Below are 8,648 nucleotides of genomic sequence, written 5' to 3' on the forward strand. Positions count from 1 at the left end.
CACTGCACTGGCTGGGGGTGCAATAGAAACAGACAGAGGTTGCCAGTGCAGATGGAAGTCAGCTGCTTACACAGCTGTGTTCTCACTGGGCTTGGAACACAACTGCTCTCAGGCCACCACCTGCTCTTCTCCTTTAAGGATCTTGCAAAGGAGGGATCACCTTACTGATGCTCTTCAGAAGACCTGGATGAACAGCCCTCGAGGCAGCACATCCCATCATGGCCCAAGAAACCAGGATAACCTTGGCAATGGAAGGGAAGTCCATGAAGAGCTCCTTTCAAGCCTTCCACTGAGTTTTATATGCTTCCAGGAGTGACAATACCAACACTCTCTCCATCTACCTCTGAGCAGCTGCACCCAGGGAGCAGAGACAATCCTGCTGGTGCTCATCTGGCTGAACAACTGCTCAGTGCACCCAGAACACTTCTGAGCTGGTTCAGTGACTCTTCTGCAAGCATCACAACTCAGAGAGGCTGCCAGGACCTTGCCACACTCTGTCCTGTTTCAGAAAGCCTGGATTAAAGGTGTGTCCCCATTGCCAGACAGTCCTCCACATCCCAAAAGCAGGGCAGGAATTTACACCACCCCCTGGAAAGGGCTAGGTGTGCGTCCAGCAAAACACCTCCTGCTGCTGCTGCTGAGCAGGAGAGCTGGGGCTTGGGTGTCAATGCATGTGAACATCCTGACCACCCTCCTGTGCATGGCACTTGGGGCTGGGCACTGATCTGCCACAGAAGCAAACTCCTTAGCCTGGAGAAATTGCAGCCAAAGAGTCAGCAGCCATTTCCTGCTGAAAGTCTGCTGCTGGGAGCTGGAGGACGCTGCTGAACTGCTCCATCCATGCCAGACCCTACCCTGGGCTATTTTTTGGGGCAGGTCTTCAGAGACCTTGGCATCTTCTCTTCCATGTGGCATTCAAAGGCTGCTTCACAGTGGCTGCTCCCTGCACCAGCATGTGGGATTTTGCAGGCAGCTCTGAGGTGGCAGAGCTGGCTGGCTTCAGCAGAGCTGCTGACACCAGCTGAGGATCTCAAAGCACATAAAATAAACACTTCTGCTCCTCAAACGTTTTTTTTTCCACAGGGTTTGAAGTCTAAAACTTTCAGGTTGCTTTATTCTGCACCTCCATTTCCCAGCTGAGTGAGGAGCATCCACACTCACACACACACAAAGCCACAACCAAACACAAAACTTCCCAAACCTGCCTGCAAAGGCACCAAGGCCAGAGTGAAAAGCAGAGATTGTTGAATGCCAGGCTCTTTCCTGATAACATTTCCCAATATTTGTTTAGAGGGAAGCTTTGCTCTCAGGTAAACACTGTGCTGATGGCAAGGTGCAGCAGGCTCTGCTGCTTCACACAGCAGGAGCACTTGAAAGGAAAAAATAGGGGGGGAAAAAAAGAGTTGTTTTTTTCTCTCCTCTGAAGCTTCTTCATCAGATAGAAGCATGGAAGGTTCAGTTCAGCTGTACAGGCAGTGCTGGTGGCATGTTCAGAGCACAGATAAGGCTGCAGCTGCAGGCTGGTCAGCTGGCACACAGAGGACAGACGTTCAGGGTGGCACACAGTGACTGGCAGCAGCAATGGCAGCTGCAGGAAACCTCAGAGCCAAGGTCAGACTGCAGAGGAGTGTGATGGCTGCCCCTCTGCCAGCAGCACTCAGCCCTCACACACAACCATTTTGGTTGGAAGAGACCTTTCAGATCACCCCAGCACTGCCAGGTCACCACAAAACCATGTCCCTCAGCACCACATCTCCAGGCTCTGAAACCCCCTCCAGTGATGGGGACTCTGCCACTGCCCTGGGCAGCCTGGGCCAGGCCTTTTCAACCATTTCAGGGAAGAAATTGTTCCTCATGTCCAACTTAAACATCCACTGGTGAACCTGAGGCCATCTCCTCTTATCCTGTTGATTGTTCCTTGGGAGAAGAGACTGACCCTGGCTCCAGCCTCCTTTCAGGGAGTTGTAGAGAGCCTCTCAGCCTCCTCCTCTCCAAACACCTGCAGGTCCCTCAGCTGTTCCTCACCAGCCCCATTCTCCAGACCCTTCACTAACTCTGTTGCCCTGCTCTAGACCTGCTCCAGCCCCTCAATGTCCTCCTTGGAGCCAGGTGCCCAAAACTGAATCCAAGATTCAAGGTGCAGCCTAAGTTGCAACTACAGAGGACAGCACTGGAGGATCTCAGACTTAGAGCTGAGGGAAAGGAAACAGAAACACCAGCAGCCTCAGGTGTGGGGCACAAGCCCAGGAGGGATATTTAGTGTCAGCCTTGAGATGGCTCTTCCCTCCCCCAGGAAGCCTCTCCCCACTGTGTGACCTCACCTCATGTCCTAGAGCCAAGTCATTTGCACCGTGGCTGGCACCCCCGAGGTGACCCTGCAGACCACTCCTCCCTCCTGCTGGGCTTGGGCTTTCTGAGGGATCCAAGCAGATGTAACAGGGCTGCAAGTGAGAAAGGGGACAAGGGTTACATTTCTGGGCCTTGTTGACCTCCCAAGCAGGTTTCAGGCTCATCTGAGAAGACAATGGTGAGCAGTGCCCAGCCTTCCTCCTGGAAGCTGCTCAGATCTTCCCTTCTCAAGACAAAGAGTCACCAGAGCACTCCCCACCTTCACTCAGAGTTCATTCCCTCTGTGTGTAGCTGAATGTTAGCTCCACCACTGTATTTCCATAACAACTGCATCCTCATCACAGCTCTCAGGTTTTGCTCTGCTAATATTTTGTCAGCACAAGGTAATGAAGCCAGCAGCTTGTGTGCACTGTGGCTCTGAGCTGGGGCTAAGCACAACGGTGGCCCCAAAACCTAAACCAGAGACTGCTAGAAGCCAAACACAGCAATGCAATGGTTTCAATCAGCTTTATCCAGCAACTCCCTCCATGTGCAGCAACAGCTTCAGAAGAAGGATGTCACAGGTCCTGAACACCACAGCTACAGCTCTGCCAGCAAACAAAATGAGCCAGGGATTGTTGATGTGGCTCAGCTGCCTGCCCTCTCACCAGCATGGATCTTGTCTGCTCACCCCAGATCGCAGAGAGGCAGAGAAGGGTCACAACCCAGCTGCTCAGAGACCCCAGGCTCCATTCCCAGCAGCCAGGCTGGTCACTGCTGCTCTGTTCTGCAGAGCAACCAGGCTCAGGTACGTGGGAAGGAGCCATGCTGTGCCCTTTGGCCCTGGGGATGCAGAGCAGCCACTGGCCTGGTTTATGTAATTGTGAAGGGATGGTCTCTGGTGCCCCTGAGAAGGTGCTGGCACAACACTTCCTGCATCACTCAGCATCCCCTCATTAAGCATCCTATTGCTCAACCATGCAGAGCTCTGAGATCCTCACAGCACAATGGACTCTTCCCCAAGTGCTACCAGAGACCCCTACACAAGAAGGGGGAGAAATGCTGGAGTGCCATGCTGGGTGCACTGCTCCCATGTGCTGCTCCCCACCAGGAGGACACAGTGGCCTAGCTGAGGTCTAAAAACTCAGCTGGTTCCAAAAAGAACAGAAAGGAGGGTGGTTGGGGGCTTTGGGGGGGGGATTTTTAAGTGAGAGATCATACTCTGTTTATTTCTAATGCAGAAACCTGTGAGAAATTATGTTGAGCACAGAGCACAGCTGCCACAGCTCAGACAGCAGCCAGAGCTGCATGCCCAGAGTGCCACAGCACAGAAAATCAACATGCTGCTTCAAATGCAATTGGAACTTCACTCTGGTCCACAGCCTGCCTTATGCCTTCTCTCACCATTTACAACTCAGTCTTCATTTGCATGTGGTACACCTACTTCCCCTCCTCCCTGAAGGCAAAAAGCCAGGTAAAAGCTGCTGCCTTGGATCATCAGCAGCAGCAGCACCCTGTGTGTGCTCCTGAGGGCTCCAGCATGTGCCTCTCCAGCCAGCAGCACGCTGCACGCCAGCAGCAAGCAGTGTTTGCAGCACTGGGGAGAGTCCTGGTTTCACAGGCTGGGAAAGCTTTCAGGTAGGGATAGCCCTTCCAGCCCATGGCATCTGATCCAAGGCAACCCTCTCTGCTGGCTGGCAGGCTCACCAGCTTGAGGGCAGCCTATCAGAGCAAGAGCTGAGCTCCAGGCAGATGATGCACACCAGGGGCTTATTTCAGAGCCCAGGGTTTTAACGTGGACTACATCTCATCTGCTTGTTCTGAAAGCTAGAGCACCTGTGACAAATGCACACTCTCAGAGATGTCAGCAACAATCACCTCCACAGCCAAGCAAGAGCCCAAGATTTCTTCCCTCTCAGCATCTCTGCCACCAAGCAAAGACACTTGTGTCAACTGCTGGCAAAGAGCCTGGGTCGTATCCTTGCCTACTGACTGCTCCACGCAGAGACTCACAGCCTGACCTTTCAGTCCAGACACAAAGCTCGGTGCCAGGCAAACTGAAATGCAGGCTCAGCCACACTCTCCCCCCCAACAGCACTGTTTTCTCCTAGCCTCCCTGCACTTCTCAGCATCTGCAGGTTCCTGTGCACAGGAACAGGTACTTCCCTGAATGTGTCAGCTGTTCACATGTGCTCCCAACAAGATGAGTGCTGGCAAGTGGAGTGCAAGTCTATGCCACGGCAAGACTCTTCACTTTTACATGAAAGAGCCAGGGAGGGGTTTATGGAAAGGTGCAGAGTGAAGGAAGAACCTGGCCAGAAGAAAACAATGAACTAAAAAGTGCCCAGCACTGTGTTTCAGAAGCATTGCTGGGCCCTGGCTGCACTGACAACTGCAGAAAGCAAACTGCACTGCTGAGAGGAGTTTGCCTTCCCAGAGGTCTTGGCTTGTGAATTCCAGGTGCTTCTTCCAGAGCAGGCAGGGAGATGAGATTCCAAGCCCCGCTGATTTTAGCATGACTGTGTTTTTCTGAAGGTAATGGCATGCAAATCATTATGCATGCATTTACATTTTTGATTAGGACAAGATTGAGAAGCTAGAAAATAGAGCAACCATCCTCCTGTAGGTCTCAGCAAAGGCTTTTCACATATGCAGGAGATATGAATAACACAGAAGGAAGGAGCAAAGCTCAAACCCAAGTGTTAAAAGGCTAGAGACAACTTGTCTCCACCACCCTCAGCACAGAGCTCACCCTAGCTAAGGTGCACATGCTTTAATTAATGGGAAGCTAGCTTGCTGGAAGCCCCAGGTGGGGCTAGGGCTCTGAGGGGCTCCCCTAGAACAGCAACCAGCCACCAAACCTCCCAACCTAGCAGCCTGCCCTCATGAAGCAGGGAAACTGAAGTCTGCCAATGAAACTTAAGAATGAAATCTGATCAGGCCCTGGGAGTCTCTTGCATAATTCAGTTCCTCTTCTTTGGACTGCTCTTGGCTGCTCTGGAGATGGAGCACCACGCCTCCCAGCCCTCCGCCTTCCTCTCATGCTGGGTAGCTCACAGGCACATCTGAAAGGGCTAAAGCTGCTGCAGGACCAGGTCCTGCTCCAGGGACGCAGTGCAAGGTGGAGGAGGACTACTTCTGGGATGCAAAGTACTCAGAAAGTGCCTGTGGCTGCCAGGTTCGAGCAGCCTGCAGAGAAAGAGAGCCAGGGCTATTTCGGAGTGGGGGGCTGAGAAGTACCCCAGGGGTCACAGCATCTGAGACATTTGTATGCTAAAGGAAAACAAAAAGCTTGAATAACCTCAGCTGAGAGACACAGAAGCACAAGTGTGGGGGGAAAGAGACAAGCTGGGATGGAGGCAGGGGATAATCAACCTGCAGAAATTAAAAGCTGTTTTTCTGGACCTAGCAGCAGGGGGACACACGAGTGCTCGGGGATAAAACAGGAGCTCTCAAAAGACCCAGCCAGAATCGATGCAGAGGGTTTCTCAGATGGCCCTGACTCTCAGCTGCCCCTTCAGGGCTTTTCATTCTAGCTCACAGCAAAGCACCTGGAAAAGGTGAGCAGAAACAACGCTGTGCTTGGCCAGCCTGCAAGCCTGGCTCCCGAAATTCAGCTGCTGCTTTTTTCAACTTAATTCTTCCAAAGCATCAAACCAGAGACAAAATACCAAAGCTGCACTGTGGCTTGGAGGTGCTGCAGACAACCACTGCAGATGCTTGGGTGGTGTTTACACCTGGGGTAGGTATGTGCCACCAAATCCAGGGCAGGGAAAAGCGTTGCCTCTACTCAGCAAGGACCTTTTCAGCCCTTTTGTCTCCTTCTACAAGAGCAGGAGTGCTTCTCCTGACCAGGATCTGGCTAGCCTGCTCACCCCCCACTCCTGTCCCCAGGAGGCCAACTGGGACTTCAGTGCCTTGAAGCTCTGAAATGCATGTAGGTGGTCTCTTCAAAGCTCACTGCATTTCAGAGCTGCTGAAGACCTCCACTCACATCCATAGCCAGGCCAGGAAACTCTCCCAGATGTATCCAGCAGCAGACCCAGAGATTTAACAGCCAGCAGTGCACCACTGGGAGCTGCAGCTTCTAAACAGAACAGAAACCTGGGAAGAGTGGCTCCATACTTGAACTCAACCTCTCTTGCTGTTATATCCAAGCCAGTGGATGTGGAAGCGCTCCCAGTTTCTCCCTGCAGACAGGAGGTGCTGATTAGCACCTTGCTGAGCTGAAAGGCCACGCTCCAGGCAGACCAGGCAACAGCCACTGCTGCTTCACCAAGGTCCTCCCTCAGGTACAGCAGTGCTGAGTGCTCTGTGGTTTGTTCCACAAGGACAAGCAGGTTAAGGCCATGCTGTGCTAGGTGATGCAGGTGCATTACAAGAGACTGGGGGGACAGTGCTGTTATTGATTCTCATTCTTCACAACCACAGGCAATCACAAGTTGAGTTCAGGCAGGTCCACGGGACATCTAAGCCACTCACCAGCCCACAACCTCCTGTGAAACAACATAGCATGCCACAACAAACACAAGGCACCTAAAGATACAGCTGCAGACCTCAGGAAGAGCGTGGGAATGATGTAAAAAGCATTACCAGTTCTCAGCTCTGCCCTGAAGTCCTCCTTCAAATAAAACACCAAAAGAAAAGCTGCCTAACAAAACCCACAAAGGCCTTCCACTAATTATATTTCTATTCACAAGAGAGATGAGGCACTGTAAAAGCTACATTAAAGTCTCACCCTGCTGAATTACATTTCAGCCTAGTTACCTCCCCAGACTTTGATTATTTTAATGTGTTATTGTGTTTTTAATATAAGCAAAGAAGAGCCAAGCCATTTCACGGTGAAGTCACCACCTTGATCCACAAATAGCTTTAAACAAAGATACCACTTGTTTTTGAGGGCTTTTTTCCCCTCCTTCCACCCTGACAAAGCCTCCCTTCAACAAGGCAGGTGATGCAGAGAGTTTAACAGAGCCAAGACCACAGGAAAGGAGACAAGGAAGAGCTAAAAAAGGAGAGAAAAAACTCAAAGAATGTAAAACCTTTCAGAGCAATAACCTCACTGACGTGCTGCTTGCAGGGATACTTTGTGATTTCCACGCTGAAGACCAGGGCCGGTTACAGAGATGTTTCAGCAGCATGCCAGCAGCTCAGCGGCAGCTAACTGAATTTCCCACTGCTTCCACTACTCCACGGAGCCCTCAGGAAGCACTTTATTCATACTCCGATCCTTTCCCCCTCTCTTACCTTATCCTGCTGCTCCCCTCCCTGCCGCTCCCAGGCACACAAACAGCGCGAGGGGAAGATCGCCCTACGTCAAGCGAGGACTGAGCAGACCCCCAGCCCTCCCACACGCCCCTTTTGCTCATTTCTACCATCCCGTGCAAGGCGGCGGCGCTCGCTCGTACCCCCTCCAGCCCCTGCTACTCAGCGCCGGGTCCACCTGCCCGCACCTGGCCTGGCCAGCCCGCGCCGCGCCCACCCCCTGCCCCCCTCCTCACGGCCGCATGGCCCCCTCCTCCCCACCCTGGCAGCCCCAGACGTGCCGCTTGCCCGCTCCCCGCAGCCCCTGCCGGCAGCGAAGGCAGGACGGTGCCCATCAGCTCCCGCCCCTGCCCGCCGCCGTCCCCGGCTGCCGGCCGCCGCCGCCCGCCCCGCCGAGCGAGCGCAACTCCACCGCCAAAGTGCAGGTGCGGACGGGCAGAGCCAAGCTGCCTGGGGGCAGCTCCGCGGCTTTCCAGGGGGTTCCCTCGCTGAACATCCCCTCCAACACCCCTCGCCCCCGGGCAAGGGGGGCAGCCACCCACATCCGGATGGGGCAGAACCGATCCCCGGGAACCGCCTCCAGCAGGGCGATACCCCATGGCCCCCGCAGCCCCCACACGCACCCCCCACACGCACCCCCCGGCCGTGCCTACCTGCGGCGGGACGGGGCGGAAAGCGGTGAAAGGGCAGGGAGAGCAGCGTTCCCCTCGCACCCGCCTGCTGCCACCGCCGCCCGGGCTCGGCGGCACCGGTGCAGGCAGGCGGGAGGGGAAGGGGGGGGCCGGACCGGGGGGCCGCCCCCCGCACTCAGGCCGCTCCCTCCTCCCCGTCCGGCCTGGCCCGGCCCCGCTTGCCGCTGCGGGATACTTGCATTTTCGCTGGGGCTGGCTCAATCGCCGGGGTCCGGAGAGCTGTCCGGCAGCTCAGCCACCTCCGCTCCCTGCATGTCCGAGTTCCTTCGGCTTCTCTGCTTTGCTTTGGTTTTGTTCTTCCTCCCTCCCGTCTCCGCTTCGGCCCCTGACAGCGCTGAGAGGATGCAGCCCAACACGGCTCGA

The 8,648-nt window shown here is 54.4% G+C and overlaps 1 protein-coding gene across 3 annotated transcripts in view; it reads right to left on the reverse strand.

Moving 5' to 3' along the window:
- Positions 1-8,337, reverse strand: part of SHANK2 (SH3 and multiple ankyrin repeat domains 2) — a 294,358-nt gene extending 286,021 nt beyond the window's left edge. For all 3 annotated transcript variants that reach the window (XM_068148423.1, XM_068148424.1, XM_068148422.1), the window contains exons 1-2: positions 8,247-8,337; positions 2,322-2,441 (exon numbers count right to left, since the gene is read on the reverse strand). The gene's annotated coding sequence lies outside the window, so the exon portion shown is untranslated. The remainder of the gene's footprint in view (positions 1-2,321; positions 2,442-8,246) is intronic.
- Between the last annotated feature and the right edge of the window lie 311 nt (positions 8,338-8,648).

Source organism: Melanerpes formicivorus, unplaced genomic scaffold (assembly GCF_026170545.1).
Source record: "Melanerpes formicivorus ecotype bairdi unplaced genomic scaffold, bMelFor1.0.p_v2 SCAF_16, whole genome shotgun sequence".
NCBI lineage: Eukaryota > Metazoa > Chordata > Aves > Piciformes > Picidae > Melanerpes > Melanerpes formicivorus.